This window comes from Lissotriton vulgaris, chromosome 5 (assembly GCF_964263255.1).
Source record: "Lissotriton vulgaris chromosome 5, aLisVul1.2, whole genome shotgun sequence".
Classification (NCBI taxonomy): domain Eukaryota; kingdom Metazoa; phylum Chordata; class Amphibia; order Caudata; family Salamandridae; genus Lissotriton; species Lissotriton vulgaris.
In genome coordinates, this window is record NC_141693.1 from 1120188947 (window position 1) to 1120212273 (window position 23327).

Below are 23327 nucleotides of genomic sequence, written 5' to 3' on the forward strand. Positions count from 1 at the left end.
CTCAACTACAGATAACTCTTGGGCAACATGAAAGAACGGTTGAATACCATCAGACAACAAGTCCTTGCGTGGCCACTGAGTTTTTACAAAACTACATATCTCATTGAAAACAGGGTCACTACTACATGCCAATTTCCATGTATCCTCACGGATACAACCTTTGGAAATTTCACAAATTGACACTACGTTATCATCATCATTGTCCACTTCAACTACATTGTCATCAGGCACAGGTAATCTAGATAAGCAGTCAGCTAACACATTCCAAACACCAGGAATATATTCAACTTTAAAATGAAAATCCTGAAGCTTGTATTGCCATCTGGCAATTCTTGAAGTCGCTTTCCCACAACCTTTGGTAGTAAATAAATCCACTAGAGGACGATGGTCAGACCAGAGTTTAAAGACAGTACCGTACACATACTTGCGGAAATATTCTATGCCCCACCAGCAAGCAAGAGCTTCCTTTTCCAATGTAGAATATTTGCACTCTGCATCCCTCAAAGGTCTTGAAGCAAACCCAATTGTTACCATTTGACCCTTTTGACGCTGCATTAAAACTGTACCGATCCCCACGTTGCTAGCATCAGTAATGATGAATGAACCATGAGCAGTATTAAACGTTGCCAGAGCAGGTGCAGATGCAATGTTTTGTTTCAACAACATGAATTCTTTTTTACAATTTTCATCCCAAAGGAAATGAACATTTTTCTTCATCAAATTTCTCATATTTACAGTTTTATCAGAGAACAGGGGAATACATTTTGAGTAATATTCGGCAAGCCCCAAGAAAGACCTGAGCTGATCTTTATTTACAGGGTCCGGAGCTGATTCAATGGCCTTGATTACATTTAATTTTGGGGAAATGCCATCTTTACTAATAGTATGTCCCAAGTAATCAACAGAAGACACCCCAAATTTACATTTTTCTTTTGTGAGAATGAGACCACTATTTTGCAACACACATAATACCTCATACAGTATTTCAGAATGATCAGATGGATTAGATGCAAAGATCAAAATGTCGTCCTGAAAGTATAAAACGTTTTTAAAATCTTTAAAAAGATTATGCATCACTCTTTGAAAGACAGAAGATGCCGATATTAGGCCAAAGGGCATTCTCTTGTACCTGAAAGCACCCTCTGAAGTGATGAAAGACGTAAAATGCTTACTGTCCTTGTGTAATGCAATCTGATGGTAAGCATTAGACAAGTCCAACGTGGAAAAAATGGATGCCCCTTTCAATTTTGTAAACATATCATTTATATTAGGAAATGGATGTCTATCCACCCATATATTCTCGTTCAAATCTCTCAAATCTACACAAAGTCTTACTTTGCCGTTGGGCTTGTGAGCGACAACGACCGGGGATAACCAAACTGAAGATTCTATTTCCTCAATGACATCTAATTCACACAATCTTTTGAGTTCAGACTTCACAGAGTCTCTTAAATGTAAAGGCACATTCCTTACTTTATGAACCTTTGGTACAGCGTCATCCCTAAGAATTATTTTATGCTCAAAATTCTTTAGGAGACCTAATGCACAAGTAGAAAACACAGAAGGACATTTTTTTTCACACTCATGGCCAAGATCAGACTCTACATTCATGACCAGGTCTGAATAACCAAGCACTTGATCAGGATGGTTAGGATCCAATTTTATCATTAAGTCCCTTTGTTGAGGCCACCCCAATAAACATGAACCATCCTTTGCCACGTAAACCTTGGAATTAATGGTTTTTCCTTTAAAACTTAGGGATGTTGTAAAGAAACCAAGAATTTCAATGGGCTTCTTCCCATACCCAAGCAATTTTATGTCAGGAGGAGATAATTTTAAACCCGGAAACTCTTTTATCCATATGGCTGAGATACCCGCCACCCCCTCTCAACACAATCCCCAAGAATTGGGAAACCGGAAACAGTTCTGAACTTTTGGAAGGCGGGAGGGAGTTACCCTCCCGGCCGTATTTATTAAAATATGAAACAAAATTAAAAACATTAAAATAACAGTTTCATATCATGTACAATTTCATATCCACATTACGATGTTTTTGGCTAACCTTAACACATTTCTAATACAAAGGTTCTCCTAGCCGATACTAACATCCTTACAAATGCATTTCAAATTGAAATTGTACATCCTAACGTTAAGGGCCAACGGCAAGGTCGTAACCGGTGTCAGATCCCTAAACCAGAACTCCCCCCTCACTTGTGAGGGGCGGCCGCACAGAGGACTGCACCTCATGTGCCATACCAATTTCCCTTGTCTTGACGGGGGCCCCTGTTAACTCGACGCCATCTACGTGGTTGTCCGAGGACTCATGTGAGGTGTCTAGAAGGTAGCGTAGACCCCCCTCCCCACCCCACACAACTTACCACATCTGCCGTCGCAGATGTCCTGGCCCCGGGAAATTCCTAGGAGGGGCCCGTAGCCCCTCCTATCCAGGGAGGGGCCTTGACCGCCTTCCCTTTCCTTTAGGCGTCCCGTCCTTTAGAAGGGACCGCCTCCCCGTTGAGGGGCCAATGGCCACCTCCCCCCGGGTGCTCCCATCCGTAATGGGTGACGCCCCCCCCTAGGGATCTTCCAATGACTGCTCACCGATCATGACCTTACCGCCCGACCAAACAATAAATACGACAAGATTACTTATTAAAGAAAGAAAGGACATTTATACCCTAAGCAGATCAAGTATAAACTCTCTAAAAACATTACTGAGCACTCTGATGCAAGTCTTTAATAAAGCATACTGCGAAGAATTATCCACTTTATTGCAACCGAATCACAAACTTTATTCAGAGCAACCTGTAAGAAAACAACTACTACGTCAAATGACTTTATTCCAAAACAACTTGCTGTCTTCAGGGGCTGGCGGGTGGGTCAAAATTGGCTCTTCGTTCCGTCTCGAGCTCACGTGCAGCGAGGAGGTGCAGCTTCAGAGCACAGGAACAAGAGGATGCTTCCTTGGACTATTGCTCCTTTTATTCTTCTTTTGGGCGGGCGTAAACCCGCCTCCTCCCGCCTCCGGGGGCGTGGCTGACGGCTTCCGTGTCTAGGACAACCCACTCTTCAGTGGGAAAAAGCGCGCCCCGGCTACGCCGCTTTGGGCATACCAGCCGAGACGCGCCTCCCGCCCAAAATGGCTTCCCGGGGGGATCGGGGTACTCCACCATACGTTCGGGGGGACCGAGTGGTCGCCCCTTTCCATATGGCTGAGATACCCGCCACCCCCTCTCAACACAATCCCCAAGAATTGGGAAACCGGAAACAGTTCTGAACTTTTGGAAGGCGGGAGGGAGTTACCCTCCCGGCCGTATTTATTAAAATATGAAACAAAATTAAAAACATTAAAATAACAGTTTCATATCATGTACAATTTCATATCCACATTACGATGTTTTTGGCTAACCTTAACACATTTCTAATACAAAGGTTCTCCTAGCCGATACTAACATCCTTACAAATGCATTTCAAATTGAAATTGTACATCCTAACGTTAAGGGCCAACGGCAAGGTCGTAACCGGTGTCAGATCCCTAAACCAGAACTCCCCCTCACTTGTGAGGGGCGGCCGCACAGAGGACTGCACCTCATGTGCCATACCAATTTCCCTTGTCTTGACGGGGGCCCCTGTTAACTCGACGCCATCTATGTGGTCGTCCGAGGACTCGTGTGAGGTGTCTAGAAGGTAGCGTAGACCCCTTTCCCCACCCCACACAACTTACCACATCTGCCGTCGCAGATGTCCTGGCCTCGGGAAATTCCCAGGAGGGGCCCGTAGCCCCTCCTATCCAGGGAGGGGCCTTGACCGCCTTCCCTTTCCTTTAGGCGTCCCGTCCTTTAGAAGGGACCGCCTCCCCGTTGAGGGGCCAATGGCCACCTCCCCCCGGGCGCTCCCATCCGTAATGGGTGACGCCCCCCCCCTAGGGATCTTCCAATGACTGCTCACCGATCATGACCTTACCGCCACAGGCCGGATAGTTGACCGGCTATCCGGACCCCCCACAAAACTCCTACCTAAAGGTCATGCTGTAAACTCCTTAACCAGGCTACGAGGTCTCCTATGAGTAAAGAATTCCCCACCCGGGACAAATGGACCCCATCCTCTAGATACATATTGTCCCCCCTGATACAACCATGAGGAATCGAATGCAATGTACTGGTACGGAACAGTCTACCAAGCTTGTTATTCACCTTTTTCACAGAATGATTTATAGCAGACACTGAATTAGCCCCCCGCCACACCTTTCATGGAATCATACGGGACCATGCAATCGTGCACCCTGGAACCCTTCTCGCCAACCAACTCACTGTGGATAGTATCGCCTCGAGAAGTAGTCGTCTACCAGTGGTCACCAAATCATTGCCCCCAAGATGTACTATGATTATAGATGGCGGTGACCTTGTCCGCCCTAACAAACCCTCAAGAAAAGGTTGAAACTGGTCAATTCAGAGCCCGCCCCTTCCGTAGAAGGTCACCCTGTACCCGTATTCCCCAGCCGCGTGAATCATGTCACCTGCCTTGAATACGTCCGCGGCACGCCTCACGTATGAGTGGCCCATGACCCACACCACTTTTTCATCAGCCCGTGATCTCTGACCGCTGGTTCCCAGGTGTCGGGTCGACTGCACAGTCCGCCCCGCCTCGTAGGTTTGCGAAACTGTAACCAAACAAAGACAAGAAGCGTGAGTACATGATATCAGCTTCACAACATGTGCAACCGCACATACTTTTTGTAACAATTCGAGGACCAACGCCCCAACTGTTTCACCTTTTCCACACTCAGACCCCTGGCTGTAGCCTCTGTAGCAGCCCCTATCCGGAAGGAATGGGTCCCAAACTCGCCCGGGTTCAAGCCCGCGGCCGAAATTGCCATTGCAAGCACCCGCTGGAACTGAAACCTCGTCAGTGGGGTGGCATCTGCGTGCCTCAGCAAGGTCCCCCCCCATGATGCCGCCCTCTGCGCCAAATACTCCTCAACGCATGCAACCGGGCACATGGGAGATCCGGGAATCCGCTGGACTACTACACTGTCCCCGATCGCCCCCTGATCGGTCTTGGACCTGACAAACGAGACAATCATCGTCTCCCCCTTTACTTGAATGTGCTCTCGGCACAGTCCACCCCCCGTATCCTGCTTGTTTTTTGCCACCAGTTCGCTTACCCGCATAGCCCCATGGAATGCTAATGCAAAAGCGGCCCGGAATAACAGTGTTTCCGACTGGGATGAACATGTCGCAGGGAGTATGGACAGTGCTTCTGCCCCGAGTGGTCGCTCCTCTGCCTCTCCACCGTGTAGCGGTATCGTTGACCCACGCTGCTTCTGCCTTTTATTTAATTATTGGACCCACGCTGCTTCTGCCTTTTATTTAATTATTGGACCCACGCTGCTTGTGCCATCTATTTAATTATTTGACCCACGCTGCTTCTGCCATCTATTTAATTGTTTGACCCACGCTGCTTCTGCCATCTATTTAATTATTTGACCCACGCTGCTTCTGCCTTTTAATTAATTGTTTTAAACGTCGCTGGCATATTTGTTTGTACTGCCATTCAATTACTTGTTGTATGCTCGCTAGCTTATTTGCACTGCCATTTAACTTAATTAATTGTTCAACCTCGCCGCTTGCCTGCCGGTTTCATTGAACTGAGCTGCATTACTTCACTGTGCCTTTACCGCATTGTGTGCTCCTCGCCTGCTTGCACCATCGTTTTCTGGCCAAAGTCATAGCGCGATACCCCCCAGCGCCCTGCTCGACTCCCCCCTCCATTTTGTAGCTGTTGTTGTTGTGCTTCGTGTTGACCCGAGCCCGCCCCGCCTCCCAGCCGAGCCGCCCTCGCCCCTCCCCCTCCACCATCCATATATGACAGGTGTTATCGCGCGCAGCGTTTACGCGCAGCGACCGCGCCCAACCCGCGCCGAAGGTGCGCCAAAGGTAAGCCCGTCTACGCCCGTCCGCGCCTGGACCGCGCCCAGCGCCAGACCCCCTGTCCCTCGCGCTGCCCAGCCCCCCCGCGTCACCTACGATGCCGCCACCCTCCTAGCCCTCAACCCCGGCCACTCCACCAACTGCGTCCAAGCCGCTCCTGGACACACCCATGGACCTTTCTCCTGCTACTCCTGCAAATTCAGCAGCACCGTCAACATCTCCGCCACGACCACACCACAGATCCCCGACCCCAACCACCTACAGTGCATCCTTCTCAACACCCGATCAGTCCACAGACATGCCATCGACCTATGGAATCTACTAGACACCATCTCTCCAGACGTCGCCTTCCTAACAGAAACATGGATGAACGCTTCCTCCGCACCAGACATCACCATTGCTATCCCTGAAGACTATAAGATCACTCGCAAAGACCGTACCAGCCACACAGGAGGAGGAATCGCTATCGTCCATAAGAAATCAATCCGCATCTCAACCAGCTCTGACGCCAACCTCGCCAACTCCGAACACCTCCACTTCCAAATACACATCGACCCCAAGACCACACTCAGAGGCACCCTACTCTACAGACCACCGACCCCGAGCTAAATTCAGTGAAGACATCACGGACTTCATCACCCCACACGCGCTCCCCTCCAAAGACTACATCCTTCTGGGAGACCTCAACTTTCACCTTGAAAAGAGCAACGACCGCAACACCACCACCCTCTTGGACAACCTCGCCAACCTCGGACTTAAACAACTGGTCACTTCCCCCACCCACATCGCAGGTCACACACTCGACCCAATCTTCACTTCCAGCAACCATGTCTCCTTCAGCCACACCACGGACCTCCTCTGGACTGACCACAGCTGCGTTCACTTCACCTACAACAAACCAAAACCCAACATACTCCTCCAACCTACCCTGCAAAGAAACTGGAACAAAATCACCTCGGACCAAATCTCCGCATCGCTCCTTCGAAACCCCCCAGCCCTATCTTCTGACACCAACGAAGCCGCCGCCAACCTCACCCTATGGTTATCCAACACCGCCGACACCTTAGCACCACTGAAAAAACGTCCAAGCAAACCTGGCAGCAAGAAGGCCTCATGGTTCAACGATGATCTCAAGAAGTCCAAGAAACTCTGCCGTTCCCTTGAAAAGACTTGGAAAAAAGACCCAACCACCAACACCAAGGACGCCTTCAAAAGCGCCACCCGCACTCACCACCAACTGATCCGAAAAGCCAAGAAAACAGCATTCAAAGATTGACTTGACAACAACGCCCACAACAGCAAGGAACTTTTCAACATCGTCAAGGAATTTTCCAATCCCTCGGCCAACTCCAACGACATCACCCCATCCCAAGCCCTCTGCGACTCCCTAGCCTCATTTTTCCACAACAAGATTGCAGACATCCACAACAGCTTTGACAACCAACCCGGAAACCAACCCACCCTACCATTTGCTGATCATCCTCCCCCCGTGAACACCCTTAACAACTGGAACCCAATCTCCACTGAGGACACCATCCGGCTGATGAATTCCATCCACTCAGGATCCCCCTCAGACCCATGTCCTCACCACATATTCAACAAAGCAGACTCCGTGATAGCACCACACCTCCGAGACGTCATCAACTGCTCCCTCAACTCCGCCACCTTCCCGGAAGACTGGAAACACGCTGAACTCACCGCCCTTCTGAAAAAACCAACAGCAGACCCCACCGAACTCAAAAATTACCGCCCCATCTCGCTTCTTCCATTCCCGGCCAAAGTCATCGAAAAGGCTGTCAACAACCAGCTCGCCGCCTTCCTCGAAGCCAACAAATCCCTCGACTCCTCACAATCTGGCTTCCGAGCTAAACACAGCACTGAGACCGCCCTCATCGCAGCAACAGACGACATTCGAACTCTACTGGACAATGGAGACACAGTCGCCCTCATCCTCCTTGACCTCTCTGCAGCTTTCGACACAGTCTGCCACAGCACCCTTTTACAACGCCTCAATAACATCGGAATCCAAGGAAAAGCACTTGAATGGATCACCTCGTTCCTCACCGGAAGAACCCAGAGAGTCCGCCTTCCTCCATTCAAGTCCGAGGCCTCTGAAGTCATCTGCGGCGTACCACAAGGATCCTCACTCAGTCCCACCCTCTTCAACGTATACATGAGCCCCCTCGCGGCCATCGCACGCCAACACAACCTCAACATCATCTCTTACGCGGACGACACTCAACTGATCCTCTCCCTCACCAATGACCCCAGCACCGCCAAAGCTAACCTACACGAAGGAATGAAAGAAGTTGCCGAATGGATGAAACAAAGCCGTCTGAAACTGAACTCGGACAAAACAGAAGTCCTCATCTTAGGTACATCCCCCTCTGCTTGGGACGACTCCTGGTGGCCAGAAGCCCTCGGAAAAGCACCCATCCCGACAGACCACGCACGAAACCTAGGCGTCATCCTGGATTCTTCACTCTCAATGAACAGACAAGTCAGCGCCGTATCCTCTTCTTGCTTCAACATTCTTCGCATGCTCAGGAAAACATTTCGCTGGATCCCCTCCGAAACGAGGAAAACAGTCACCCACACTCTGGTCACGAGCCGACTGGACTACGGAAACACCCTCTACGCAGGTACTACCGCAAAACTCCAGAAGAAGCTCCAACGAATCCAAAACGCCTCAGCCAGGCTCATACTAGACATCCCACGCAACGAACACATCTCCGGTCACCTTAAAGACCTCCACTGGCTACCCGTCAATAAGAGGATCACTTTCCGTCTGCTTACCCACGCACACAAATCACTCTACGACATCGGACCAGATTGCCTCAACTCACGACTGTCCTTCTACACCCCCTCCCGCCAACTTCGCTCCTCCAGCCAAGCCCTCGCCACTGTACCTCGCATCAACAAGACCACCATGGGAGGCAGATCCTTTTCACACCTGGCTGCCAAAACATGGAACTCACTCCCCGCACACCTTCGCCTTACCCAGAACCACCTAGCATTCAGAAAGCAACTTAAAACATGGATATTTGACAAGTAACCCTCCTCCCCTTCCTAAGCGCCTTGAAACCCTCTGGGTATGTAGTGCGCTATACAAATTCCATGACTTGACTTGACTTGACTAACAGGGCCAACCTATCCAGACCTATCGGGTGCCTTTCATCTACTCTGCGACCCTCAAGGCGTTGCCACCCACGCAGCGCTTTCTGCACTACGAAAGACGCTGTAGGGTCCTGGATACCATGAGCCCGCGCCATGAAGGAAATGGCGGCCCGATGCCTCTGGGCCGTGGCCACCGATTTGCCTGCCCTGCACAATGACAGTAAAAACTTTATGACAAATTCTTCCAGGCCCCAAAGCTCCCCCCTAGCAGAACCCAAAAAGGACCAATAGGAACGGAACGCCCCTTCATATGCCTTCCTTGTCCTGGGTGCTAAACTCTCTCCCACGAGGTTTTGTAGTTCGGGGCACCGAGAGACCAGAGAGCTTCGAGAAATGGTGCCGCCACCGGGTCCGCTGTGGGCAGAAAACCCCAGAAGGCCTGCATACGGAAACGAGAAAGCGCATCAGCAGCCTGATTCAGCACCCCTGGCACATGCCTCGCCCTAAAGAGCACGTTCAATTGCATACATAGTAACACAATTTCTTTGAGCAACCTCAGAATCCATTTGCATCGTGCTGCCTGACTATTGATACACTCAACCACGGTCATGTTATCAGACCAGAACACCACAGAGTGATCCCTAAACCCCTCAGGCCATGTTTTCAAAGCCACCAGAATAGGGAACAGTTCGAGAAAAGCAATGTTACTTGTAAGTCCACACTCGTGCCACCATGACGGCCACGTTTGAGCCGACCAGTGATTGCCAAATATGGCGCCAAAGCCTATACTCCCCGCCGAATCTGTCCACAGCCCCAACTCCTCGGAGGACACCGCCGGCTTGGTCCAGACAACCCGACCATTGAAATCCGCAAGGAATGCCAACCAAATGCGCATGTCCTGGCGAACCTCTGCCGAGAGCCTCGTGCGGTAATGTCCCTCTTTAAGACCGACCATGGCTTGTGCAATCGAGCGGGAAAACGGGCGGGCCATTGGCATTATTCTAAGGGCAAAATTCAACTGACCCACAGTCTGTTGCAATTGATGCAAGTTCACCTTAGACTTCCCCTTGGGGCATGTCTCAAGCGAGGCCCTGAATTTCCACACTTTCTCTTCGGGCAACCGGAAGCAACCTTCTTCGGAATCGAGCTCTATTCCAAGAAACTCGAGCGAAGTTGATGGCCCCACAGTCTTACCTGGCGCCAATGGCACACCAAACTGACTCATCAGACCACAAAATTCTTTTAAAGCTTGTGCACATTCTGTATCCCCGGCTGCCCCCAGGAACAGAAAATCGTCAAGATAATGCATAATATGCTGAAACCCCGTTATTCTTGTGAATGCCCATTGCAGGAAACAACTGAATTTCTCAAAATAAGCACAAGATATGGAACAGCCCATCGGCATACATTTATCCATGTAATAGCGCCCCTGAAACATAAAACCCAGGAGACGCTGATCGTCTGGGTGTACCGGGAGCAACCGGAACGCTGACTCGATGTCTGATTTGGCCATCAGCGCCCCGTGCCCCAGGCGATTCAACATGGCGACGGCATCATCGAAGGATGCGTACCGCACCGAACATACCTCCGGGTCTATCGCATCATTCACTGACAGACCTCTCGGAGCTGACAAGTTATGTATCAGTCTAAACTCACCCGGGTCCTTCTTGGGGACCACTCCCAAGGGTGAACAAACAAAATTAGGAACTGGTGGCCTGTCGAATGGTCCGGCAACCCGACCCCGGGTCACCTCTCTCCCAATCTTCGCTTGCACCACCGCCGTATTCTGCAGGACCGATAGTTGGTTCCTACAATGCGCTTTACCCTGAAAATTCCCCACCGGGATGCGGAAACCATACGAAAAACCGTCTCGCAACACCCCAGCAGAGACATGATCCGGGTATTCACTGAGCCAAGGAATCATCGCCATGGTATCAACTGGTGTAGGTAAAGGCGCCCCTCGGACTATGTCAGACCTGTTTGGCGCTTCCCCTACTTCCGTTATCACCTGTTTTGGCTCTGCACATGGTCTCGGGATGCGAGGACTGTCCACACCCCCCACAGTTGTGCCTAAACTTGCATGACCCCTGGGGCCTCGTACACTTTCCCCTGTTAAAATTCCAGCATACCCCTTTCTTACCTGTATTGCCCTTCGACCTTGGGTGATGCTCATTACTTGCCCCCGCCCGAAAGGGCGCCCCAGATGAATGGCGGGAAAACTCACCCCCGTTCCCCCCCTACAATGGCGCCTTCAACATGCCTGAATTCTCCATTTTTTGCCAAGAAATGGAGTCGTAACAATCCCACGTCAGACACGTGTCGAACTCCTTGGCCTTGCGAAAAATATTATCATAGCAAAACCACTCATTGCCCGCATATGTCTGAGAAAACTCCATAATACGTGTCTGGCACACGGGTAACTCGGCCAACAGTTCAGGCCTCCGTTCCCCCATAATTGAAGTGAATATGCCACATGCTCTGCCCCAATTACCTATCGTCTCATCGACTCTAAAAGCGGCCATTTTGGCGCGCCAAACACTCGGGTGCATAAGCTCTTTCTGAACTTTCACATGCTCAATCTCGTAATGATCAGTTAGCAAGGAAAACATATTTACATATTTCTCAGCCCATATCCGTTCTTTGATTTCCATTGGGATATGCTGAGCCAATTTCTCCCTTCTCGAGGGTACAGACCCTTTCCCCGCAATCGGCATTAGCTGCTTACCTGAGCTAGAAGCTGTAACCGCAGTTGCTGCCGTACTCGTGCCCGCTGCGGGTTGACTTACTGGAGCCTGCGGGGAAACAAAAGGACAAGGTGGTTTTGCGGCCTCCCGTGACTGCCGCAGCTGCCTCATTAATTGCTTGGCCTCCTCGGCCGTGTCCCCCGGAGCCACGGAACCCCCGCTGCTATTACCCAACCATGCCGCCAACTGGGCGGCCAACTCCGGGGGCATGTCCCCCTCGTTCACTGGGGTAACCACCACGGGGATCCGTTGGCCCTCGATGGGAGCCGGCGCGAGAGTCTCCACTGGTCTGGGAGGGCTCGCCGGGGGAGCCTACGGAACTGGGACCTCGTCCTCATTTGCCCCATTCCTGGCCCTCTTCCTTCTCCCGGCCGGGACCTCCACGGGCTGGATCGTTTTGGCCTTCCCGCCCCGTCCCTGGCCGACATTTTCCTCTTCATCTCTGCCATGTCTTTCATCAACATCCGGAGCATTTGGTCGGTGCTGACCTTCTTTGCGACTCTTTTGCCCGGCATTTTCCCCACGTAGGTGGAAGGTCCTGGACTAGATTTGCAGTGCTAGAAGAGAAAAAAGAGAAATTACAAATTTAAAAATTGGCTCTTCGTTCGGTCTCGAGCTCACGTGCAGCGAGGAGGTGCAGCTTCAGAGCACAGGAACAAGAGGATGCTTCCTTGGACTATTGCTCCTTTTATTCTTCTTTTGGGCGGGCGTAAACCCGCCTCCTCCCGCCTCCGGGGGCGTGGCTGACGGCTTCCGTGTCTAGGACAACCCACTCTTGGGCGGGAAAAAGCGCGCCCCGGCTACGCCGCTTTGGGCATACCAGCCGAGACGCGCCTCCCGCCCAAAATGGCTTCCCGGGGGGATCGGGGTACTCCACCATACGTTCGGGGGGACCGAGTGGTCGCCCCTTTCCATTCTTCACCAATGAGAGTACGTTTTGCTCCAGAGTCTGCCATAACATTGATATTCTTCCCCCCAATATCCACAGTACAGTATGGAGAATCTCTATCACACTCATTAACCTCATATACTGAAAAAAGAAATTCTTCTTCTAAACTATCATCATCTATTTCATTAACCTGCTCATTAGAACCCTTTCTTTGTACAAAACTTTTACCTTTAAATTTGTTCTTATTTTTACACATTTTACTAAAATGACCTTTTAATCTGCAATATCTGCAAAATTGTCCAATAGCTGGACATTTCCTGTCATTCGCCAGGTGATCTGGATTCCCACACTTGAAACATGCATATTCTCTCCTCTCTTGGAATGGTTGGTTCTTGCTTCTAAAAGAATTCTTCTCCTCAAAATTAGATTTTTTAATAACGTTCACTTCAGCTGATTTTTTTTCTGTAAGTTCCTTTACACCCAGATTCATGCTTTCAAAACGATGCGCGATATCTAACACTTTGTCTAAAGTTAGATCCTCTGTGTCCAAAAGTTTCCTTGAAGCTTGACATCAGCAACTTTATGGACCATTTGATCACGCAACATTTGATCATGAAAGGTTGAATAATTGCACTTAGACGCTAAAATCCTTAAGTCATTCTTAAACGAGTCAATTGATTCACCTGGTAATTGACCCCTACTTAAGAACTTATGCCGCGACACTACCACGTTAACTTTCTTTATATACTGTTTATCCAACTGTTTGATCGCTTCTTCGAAAACATCTATCACTTGTTCAGTAGATGTTACATTGCGTGATTCAACTGGTAAACGACTCAGGACATGTCTTCCTTCAGCGCCCAAACAGTGTTTTAAGATTGCTAGTTTCCTTTTATCGGTGTAGTCTTCACCACCAATAGCTTCTATGTATGCACAAAAACCCTCTTTCCACCTTTTCCATTCTAAAATTGGTTCACCAGGACTTGGTAGGAAAGGTGGAGGAGCAGAGAAACCTTCCATTTTGGTAAGTATAATTTTAAATTAACAGCCAATGAATTTTGCAACAAATATATTGATTTTTTTTTTTAATTCTTTTTTTCTTCATATCTTCATTTGTTGTTGCCTTGTTAAATTGTTTTTTTTTTTTAATTTTCCGTGGTCTTTACAGTTGTCTTTGCGATGTCATGCATCCGCAATGATATCCAATGAGAGTTAGCCCAAAAGATGGCCGCCGTGCGTCAAAATGTGTGTTGACACGCTGTGACGTCACGCGCGTGCGCACCAGCTCGTTATGGCTCACGCGTTGACGAGCTCTCACGCTGACGAGCTTTCGCGCTGACGAGCCACTTGAAGCGCCGAAATTGAACAAAATCCAATATTTTACTCACGGAAGGACACACAACATCAGGGTTTTCACCAATGCATCTCGGCTCCTGTCCATGGTTCAGCGTTGTCTTCCTCTACAGGAACAGAAGATGATTCGTGATCCTCCGCACACAACGCACTCTCCAACGTTGCAGGTAGGGACTCCAGGCTCTGATGTTTTGGTTCTTTACCCAAACGTCGCCAGTGAAATGATAGTGCTACAAGGTTTGGTAGTTTGAAGAAGGATTATTTATTCACCGATATGAATCATGGTCATCACAACGAGCCTAGGTCTTAACTATCTTCCCTGGAATCTGGAACCCAACAGTGTTCCCGATTCCAGGCATGACACAGCAATACCACACCCTCATCTGAAAACATTGCAGTTCCCTGGCCACCCACTCCCCATGGACCTTGGCACCCGCGTACATCTCTCCCTTCTGCGACTTGTTCCTCTACTACTTGCATTCTTAGTGCTGTGAAAGAGCTGTGTTCTGAGAAGGAGCTACGGCCTGCTTTCCTTGCAAAATGAATGGCTGCTCTCTCTCACAATTCAACGACTGTGTCAATGAAAGAGATCATAAACTACTGACCTGTCCTGATTAAACCTTAACGTATTGCAGTTATACAAACTGAGAAGGGTCGACGCGAATGTTTGGCTTCATGCTTGTGGTGGATATCTGTTAGGCAGGTGCATCTTTAAAACCTTTGAGAAACACTCATTCACTGCTTCGTTCACGCACAACGGGGACTGTCCGTATGGGTGAACTGTCTCAATTTGACGCCGTACTGTATACTTTCTTTTAATTGTCGCTTCCATTAGCTCTGTCAAAAAACTGATGGAAAATCGGACATTTTGTACAAGAAAATACTGAGGTCCATCATGTCGCTAATTGTTCCATCAGCATGCTGATAATGGGGAAAAAATATGCATAAATTAAATATTGCTCTCTTTGAAATAAAATGAACTCTCATCGGACGTAGTTTCCAACCCACACCTGTTTGCTATTTTATCACAAACTTCTAAAATGTCAAGGGCCACTTGTGTGTGCTCAGCGTCCACTTACACCCTCGGATGAAGAGGACTGGAAAACAAAATAAATACCCTTTTTGTTTAAAATGCTTGCTTGTTTTCCAAGGTACCTCGCCATTCTCGTTGCTCAGCCATTGTACGATTAACAAAACTAACGTCTGAAGTGGAAATGCTGCGAAATTTACCATGGAAAAGTGCAGGCTGTAATTTATTTCAAAGCTTTTTATTTTGCTGCATCGGAAGGGGGAGTGGAGGAGGGGCTATTTTCGTGAAAGGTGCACCAGGGGTATACGGCAATGTGAATTCTGCAGTTGGAACAGAACTAACACTGGGAGCTCTCTGGAGAGTTTGACAATTTTCTCTTTTGCATTTTTCATTAATTATAGAAGTCAGCCGCTGAAATAAGATGGACAGAAGTCGCTGGAGGTCTGACGGTCTTTCCCTGTAAGTAATAATTGCATTGCAAGGCACCTTGTGTACTCCTTCATTCAGCCCCCATCTTTAAGTCCCAACTGTGCAGAGTTGAGTGAATATTTAATACAGCCAATAATTAATTGCTTCCCACACACTGGCATTATTTCAAGAGTTGACAAATATACTGTTTGACTGCTGTAGGTTTGGAGCAGAGCAATTTGCCTGGTTCAATTTTGAAAATAACATTTCTGCTATTGCCTTATCTTTTAGGCTTCTGGTACACCCAAAAATGACTTTCTTAATTATTCATTCATTCAATAAACTTTATTCGGTTCACATTATAGGAAACCATAAAAGTTACAAATTACAATTAAATTACAAATCAACTATAAAAATGCGCAGTACACAATACACAGAATACATTCCCAAACACACAATACGTTAATTCCATTATGTATACAATGATTAAAAGGAGGAGGGCATCACATAGATTCATTTGTTTAAAAAGAAAGAATTGATTCGGAAAATACGTTATTCATAGTCCCTTAAGGTTCCAAACATTTTCTGTACCTTAACGAACATTTCAGAAATCCAGCCACAAATGGAATACATTCTGGTTTTAACAATTGTAAAAAATAGAGAGCAGGGCGTGCCTCTATGAAATTTAGTTTTTTTAAACAGTTTTTAAAAAGAGCCTCCTTGAGGCTTCATAAATTTACAAAAAAACACAAAGTGCAGCAGGTCCTGTGGAGACAAATTGTCGCAGCCACAGGGTGCTAACACTTTGCCTTTACAACTCCCCCCCGGAACAGCTAATAAAAGATGGAAATAATCCATTCTAAACCTGATTAATAAAAAGCGCTCATAGGCAGGTAACGGCCACAATAGATATTACTCCAATTCAGGGGCTGACTTAAGCATCATGTGCTTGTGGACACTATTCTTTACCAGTTCCTCTCCTCTCTTTTCATGTTTTTGCGCAAAATAAAGGAGTGTTTTACCAGAGCCACGTCAGCCTGAGTGATACAATCAGGTGTTAAAAACAGGTCAGGACGCCCCAGCTCACTAAAGCACCCCTTTAGATACTTTAACCACGGTATGTCAATCATGTGGTCCAGGCTCAATGTCTCTTTTAATAGATTTTGGGTGAGGCCTAAGTTGTCATTTAGCCAACATTTAAGCCAGAAAGTTAAGGGGCGCATAGCCAGAATATCACAAATATATGGAAGGCCAGTTTCTTCGTGAACAATTAAGTTTGCGGTCCCTTTAGGAACACACAGCAATTGCTTTAAAAAAGTGATTTTCCGTCATCTGTATACCCTCTAGACCAGTATACCCCCATAGTTCACTCCCATAGCTAGCTATCGATACGCTCTTATCTTGGTAAATCTTTAACAATGCAGCCACCGGGCGATTCCCCATTTTAGCTGCAAAGTTAAATATAGCTACGTTGGACCTGATAACCTTGTCCCTTTTCTTTTTTAGCAGAGCGCCCCAATTCAGGCGATCATCCAGTAGGACGCCCAAATATGAGAAAGTCTGGGATATTGGCACTCTTTCTCCATTCACCTTAAAGGGGTACTGCTTATTGGGAACCTGCCCTACCTGCATTGTGTAGGATTTGGAGTTTTTAATGGCCAGATTTCGATCAGCCATAAACCTCAAGCAGGGTTTGTAAACCTTTGCGGGTATGTGCTAGGAGGACTGCGTCGTCTGCATATAGCAGGACGGGCAATCCCTGGCGTCCCACATTTGGGAAATCAGCCCCAGTTTCCAAAAGCATCCTATCTAGGTCATTGATATAAAGGTTAAAGAGGAAATGGGCTAAAATACACCCCTGGTGCACCCCCCTTTCTGTGTTAAAGTTCCCCGATTACCTTAAGGTCCTGGGCGTATCTGATATTCGCCCTGGTATCTCTAGGTAATTCCATCAAAAAGTCCACCAGATTTGACTCCACCCCCATGGCCCTCATGGACTGCCACAACTTTCTCGGTTGACACAGTCAAAAGCGGAGTATAGGTCCATGAAGGCCATGTAGATCGTTCCTTGGCGGGCAATAGTGTACTTTCCGAGGATTAGATAGAGATTAAGGCATTGTGCCATGGTCGAGTGGCCTGGGCTTAACCCATACTGGATATCGGAGATAATCTTGTTTTCTTCCGCCCAGGCAGTCAATCTGTTTAATATGACTCCACCTATGACTTTGACCACGGAGTCGATGAGGGAAATTGGTCTATAGTTCATAGTACAGTTACGGTCTCCCTTCTTAAACACTGGAGCAATTGTGGAGACTCCCCATGATTTTGGGCACCCATACATGGCTGCTGCATTAACCACAGCCACCGATATAGATGCCCAGAGAGTGGGGTTAGATTTATAAAGATCCGGTGGAATCCCATCCGGACCTGGGGCCTTCTTACATGAAAGGTTATTGATACCATCCTCCACTTCTCTTAGAGTAAACACAACTACAGCCTCATTCCGTGTTCTTACTGGCAACTGTGGTGGAATTGAAGTACTTTTAAAAATAGTAAGACTTTCTTACTCAGTTGGAAGACCAAAGGCTGGCTTAACAAAATTTGATTAAGAGAACAACAGGTGTTTGCGCCCATTTTTACCCTCTGGGTTCAATTTAGTCTGCTAAAAGATTTCACAATATGTGTGCGACCCTTCTGTAGCATGCATTGTGATATCACAAAGTTAGTGCCTTCCACGCATAAGCAAGAGGACCATTTTTATATTTGCCTGGCACCATGCAATGCCTAGGTTACTTACCAGTAATCTTCATTACTACGATTCTTTTTTCTTCGCCCCTGAAGTAACTAGTCGAGATTTAATCTATTCTATTTTCCAATGTCATCACCTCCCCAAGCTTTCTTCCATGTCAATGGGCATAGAACTTCCTCTATAAAACTATACTACTCACGCTTCGGAATCCTAAAAGTAAAAGCCCGTTATGGGAAAGCAGGTGAAGATCTTCAAGAAGAGAGGAAGAGAGATACCAAAAGTAGTAAGTATATTCTGTGAATGCCAAAAGTAGTAAGTTCATTCTGTGAATACCAAAAGTAGTAAGTGCAATCTGTGAATACCAAAACAGTAGTAAGTTTAGGATTGAGTCTTAAGTTCATTCTGTGAATCGGGCCCCATGACAGCCCAAAGGAGTACAGGCGGTTGGAGTTTAGCCATCCAACCACCTGGATGGTTGAATAACTTTTTTTGCTGTCCTTCACAGTCAGGTAAAACCTAATGTTGAGGGAAAGTTAAAAAAAAATGAACCCTCTCCCACACCATGGGTAGGCCTTCAATGGGATAGGGGGCCACATTTTCCCACGATGGGAGTTTGATTTTGAATAAAGTAAAACTTTGTAAAAGTTTGATGGACAGCCTTCCTGTTCGACAGAGCCATCCATCAAACCTTTACAGCATTGACAGGAACCACAGTGATGGCAGTTCCTACCAATGTGTAGAGTTGTCTGCTGGGCTGGCAGAGGTCCATCGGGATGGCATAGAGTATGTCCTCTTCCAATATCTAAATCAGCCTCCATGGCTGAAGACCCTGGCTTAATCCTTCCCTTCCATGCACAGGCTTGTCATCACTGATGACATTTCAGATGTTGCAGTCATGTTATCAATATTGTTGCAGGCCATGTCATGAGTGATGTAATATATGGAGTAATTAGCAGTGCATGGCGAGGATATGAGTTATAGTTACTTTAGAGCATGAGTTATAGTCACTAGAGATTGTCGTCATGTTGTCATAGCCTAAAACCTGATCAGGGAGATTTGGATCTCTTTGTTGTGGCCACTGTAGCAGCTAGGATCCATATTCAGCAACCTATACATTGCTTCTAGTTTTAACACCCTCACATTCTTGGGATGTTTCAAAATATCATACAACATCTGTAGGACGACTGCCATACCTTAAAATCTTAATATCAGGGAGAAGTAAAGTAACATTATCAAGTATCGCCAACCAGTGTAAGCTTAGCCCCAGAATCTGTGAGCACCCTTACCCATCCTGTTCTCACAGCTATGTTCGCCTGCCCTACTTTCTACACATGTAAGATAAAATCTTCTGAAGTTGAAGCTTGATCTACAATTTTGGCTTGTGAACTGCCTTTGGTTTGCCTAGACCCTGCAACCCTTGTGAACTGCCTTTGGTTTGCCTAGACTCTACCCCCTTTTCCCTTACACATTCGAGCAAAGTGCCCTTTGTGTAGGTCTCGCATGGCGTCGGGTGCGCACATGCGCACTCAAGCTTGCAAGATTTAATGTCTTTGAGTAGCAAGGTTAACACCGCCCCTCTTCTCCATTGGCTGGCCTCCTAAACGGTGGCCAGCCATTGGAGAAGAGGTCCCAGTGGCGTTCCTAAGCCCCGTCCTTTTCGGATTGGGGGGCGTGTTTTTGACATTCTTTCTCCCCTCTTCTCCATTGGCTGGAATGAAAAAAAAAACACGCCCCCCAGTAGGAAAAGGAAGGGGCTTGCTACCTCTTGAGGACATGAATTTTTAACTCAGCGTGTCTCTCCTCTCAAGGGTTTGGCTCTGACTGATAAGGAAAACACACCGCCGACACTTACCAGCACCCGGGTATTGGCCACCAAGTCTGCACGGAACATCTTCAATGAAGCTGAGAAGGAAACGGTGAAGAGTAAAGTGAGCCGGCTGTCGGGGGTGCTGGATGAGCTTCTGCTAAGAGAGAACTCTCAATGTTTTGTCATCTTCCCCATCAAGTATCATGACATTTGAAGCCTCGTTTTGGACGGTAGAGGAGGTTGATCTTTCCAAAGACATGCAGCACTGGGACTCTTTGAAGGCCGATGAGCAGTACTTCATCTCGCATGTCTTGGCCTTCTTTGCAGCTAGCGATGGCATTGTGAACGAGAACCTGGTTGAACATTTTAGTCAAGAAGTGCAAGTCACAGAAGCCCGTTGTTTTTATGGTTTTCAAATTGCTATGGAGAACATTCACTCCGAAATGTACAGTCTCCTCATCGATACTTACATTATGGATTCCAAAGAAAGGGAGTTTCTCTTCAACGCCATTGAAACCCTACCTTGTTTTAAAAATAAGGCCGACTGGGCTATGCGTTGGATTGGAGACAGACAAGCTACATTTGGTGAGCGTGTGGTGGCCTTTGCCGCAGTAGAGGGAATCTTCTTCTCTGGCTCATTCGCATCTATATTCTGGCTCAAGAAACAAGAACAAGGCCGGGATTTTCAGAAAAACAGTGATTGCGAATGCTGCCATTAAAAAGGTAATATTTTGCCTCATTGCCGCGGACAACAAATCAAACAAAAAAAAAAATTCTTCGGTTTGACAACACAGGAAAATTCTAATTGTTACTCGTAGCCTTCTCCCATGGTTCTCGGCTGTTGTAATTTTGGTCTGTCTTCGTTTATTAATGTGCTCGATGTTTTGCTGTCCGTGTCTCCCCGTTCCCTTGAAGTAACCAATAGTCTTATTTTCTGGAAGGTGTCTGTGAGGGGAGGTGTTTGCGAGGGAAGGTTGGGAACATATGCCCAAGACCACCCTCCACCTCAAACTCCACCCTCCAACTCAAACTCCACCCTCCAACTCAAACTCCACCCTCCAAATCCACCCTCCAACTCAAACTCCACCCTCCAACTCAAACTCCACCCTCCAACTCAAATTCCACTCTCCAACTCAAATTCCACCCTCCAACTCCAAATTCCACCTCCAACTCCACCTTCCACCTCCAACTCCACTCTCCAACTCAAACTCCACCCTTTAATTCCACCCTCCAACTCAAACTCCACCATCCAATTCCACCCTCCAACTCAAACTCCACCCTCCAACTCAAACTCCACCCTCCAAATCCACCCTCCAACTCCACCCTCCAACTCAAACTCCACCCTCCAACTCAAACTCCACCCTCCAACTCCACCCTCCAACTCAAACTCCACCCTCTTACTCCTCCGTCCACCCTCCAACCCCACTCTCCACTCTACTACTAACTATTACTCACTCTACTATTCACTCTCTACTACTTACTCCACTACTCACTTTCTACTACTCTCTACTCTACTCACACTCTAGTAATCACTCTCTACTATCTACTACTCATTATCTACAACTCAACTAACTCTATACTACTTGCTCCACTGCTCTCTACTACTCTACTCACCACTACTCTCTACTTCTCTACTACTCATTCTCTACTACTCACTCTTTACTACTCTCTACTCTAAAATCACTATTCTACTCGCTCTTTCTACTACTAACTCTAATATAACTATTCACTACTTACATTTGCGAGAGATTAAGCTATTGTCATGGTAAATGACAATGCCATTTATTTATCTGTTTTCAAAAACAACACATAGAGAAAAATTTGTCATTTACAATGCCAACAACTCTAACTTTTGCACAGGCGAGATTCTTGCATTGCAAATGTTTCTTTTACATTTGTGCCAAACTTGACCAACTACAGGAAAATTCATGCTTGTGGCAAAAGGTCCATTCAGACAACATCTGAAACAGAGAGATTTTGTCACCGGTTTGTTTTTTTCACTTGACAGAACTCACATCCACCACCAAACATGAATCGACTTATTTCAAAGCACCTTGTACATCAGGCATGTCCCCTTCCCTTGATAATTCCTTAATTCCCTTTAAATTGTGAATTCACTACAAACTGTTTAGCAATTCTAATGGCCTTGTCTAAAGGCAATTTTTCAGTCAATAATAACTTTTCCCTGCTTTTAAATTATGGGGTATGTGACCAGCTGATCTCTATTTTATTGCAACATGATCTGTAACTATGCAGCAATTGAAGACGTTCAATAGGCCCCCCAGGAAGTTGACCTCTCCCCAAAAATATACGTTGAACCTCAACTTCATTGGTTTTCTTTCCATAGTTCAAATCCAATTCTACAATGGCTTGTTGATATTTACCAAAGTTATTTTCTTCCTAAAATAAGGGGAAATTTCTTCTAAATACTGCACCCTTCTGCACTGCCACAATGTTTTAAAAGAGCTAACTTTTTTCCTGTAATAGTTTCCACACCAATGGATTCAATATAAGCTTGAAGTCTAGCTTTCTATTTGCCCCATTACAGTTCTGGATCTCCAGTACTGCTTAAATAGTGCACAAGGAGCTGCAACACCATCCACATAAAAACCACACCATGGTGAGCTGAATTATCTGGCAATAATAGTCATTAAGATGGGTGAAATATACTGAGTGGTGGCACCGTGAAGAACTTAATACAAAGGAAATAGTTTGCATGAGGTTGAAACAATTTGCCAATCATTACTATTGAATCGCGCACTCACTGTGTTAGATGTGTTGCAGAGTACAAATATCCTGTGAGGAAACAATACACAAATATTCTAAAAACGCTGGTACCTGTTGAGCATGATCATACAAAACAGTCAATATCTTAGCTTTGGGTATTTAGTCCTTTTCACACCTGGAATGCTGTGCACGATGATGATAGCAGGGATCAAATGGAATGGCCAGGTTGGGTCATGCAACACTGGAGCATGTGATGATGTGTCAAACATTTTTGCACCCGTGAATGCCTTGTGCATTCATGATGTGGAGAAGTGTGGCTCACTGGTTAGAGCAGGCAGACCCTGAAGCAGAGGTCAGACCCGGGACCAGGGTTCAATTCCCGACGCGGCAGGGTCTTGAGCTCAAATGTCCATGGACTCGATAATTCTCGCTTCGGTGCCTGACCTAATCATGGGTTCACACTCTTCAACTCTGGGCATTAAACTTGCTTAATCTCCACAAGGCCCCCCCGCGGCGGGATGCCTGGCTTTCACCTTGGGGATGCCCTGTAGGGGCTATCTCACAGGGAAAAGC

General features: G+C 47.1%; 1 pseudogene; it reads left to right on the forward strand.

Moving 5' to 3' along the window:
- The window catches only part of LOC147712072 (ribonucleoside-diphosphate reductase subunit M2-like), an 82861-nt pseudogene that overhangs the window by 32502 nt on the left and 27032 nt on the right, over nucleotides 1-23327 (forward strand).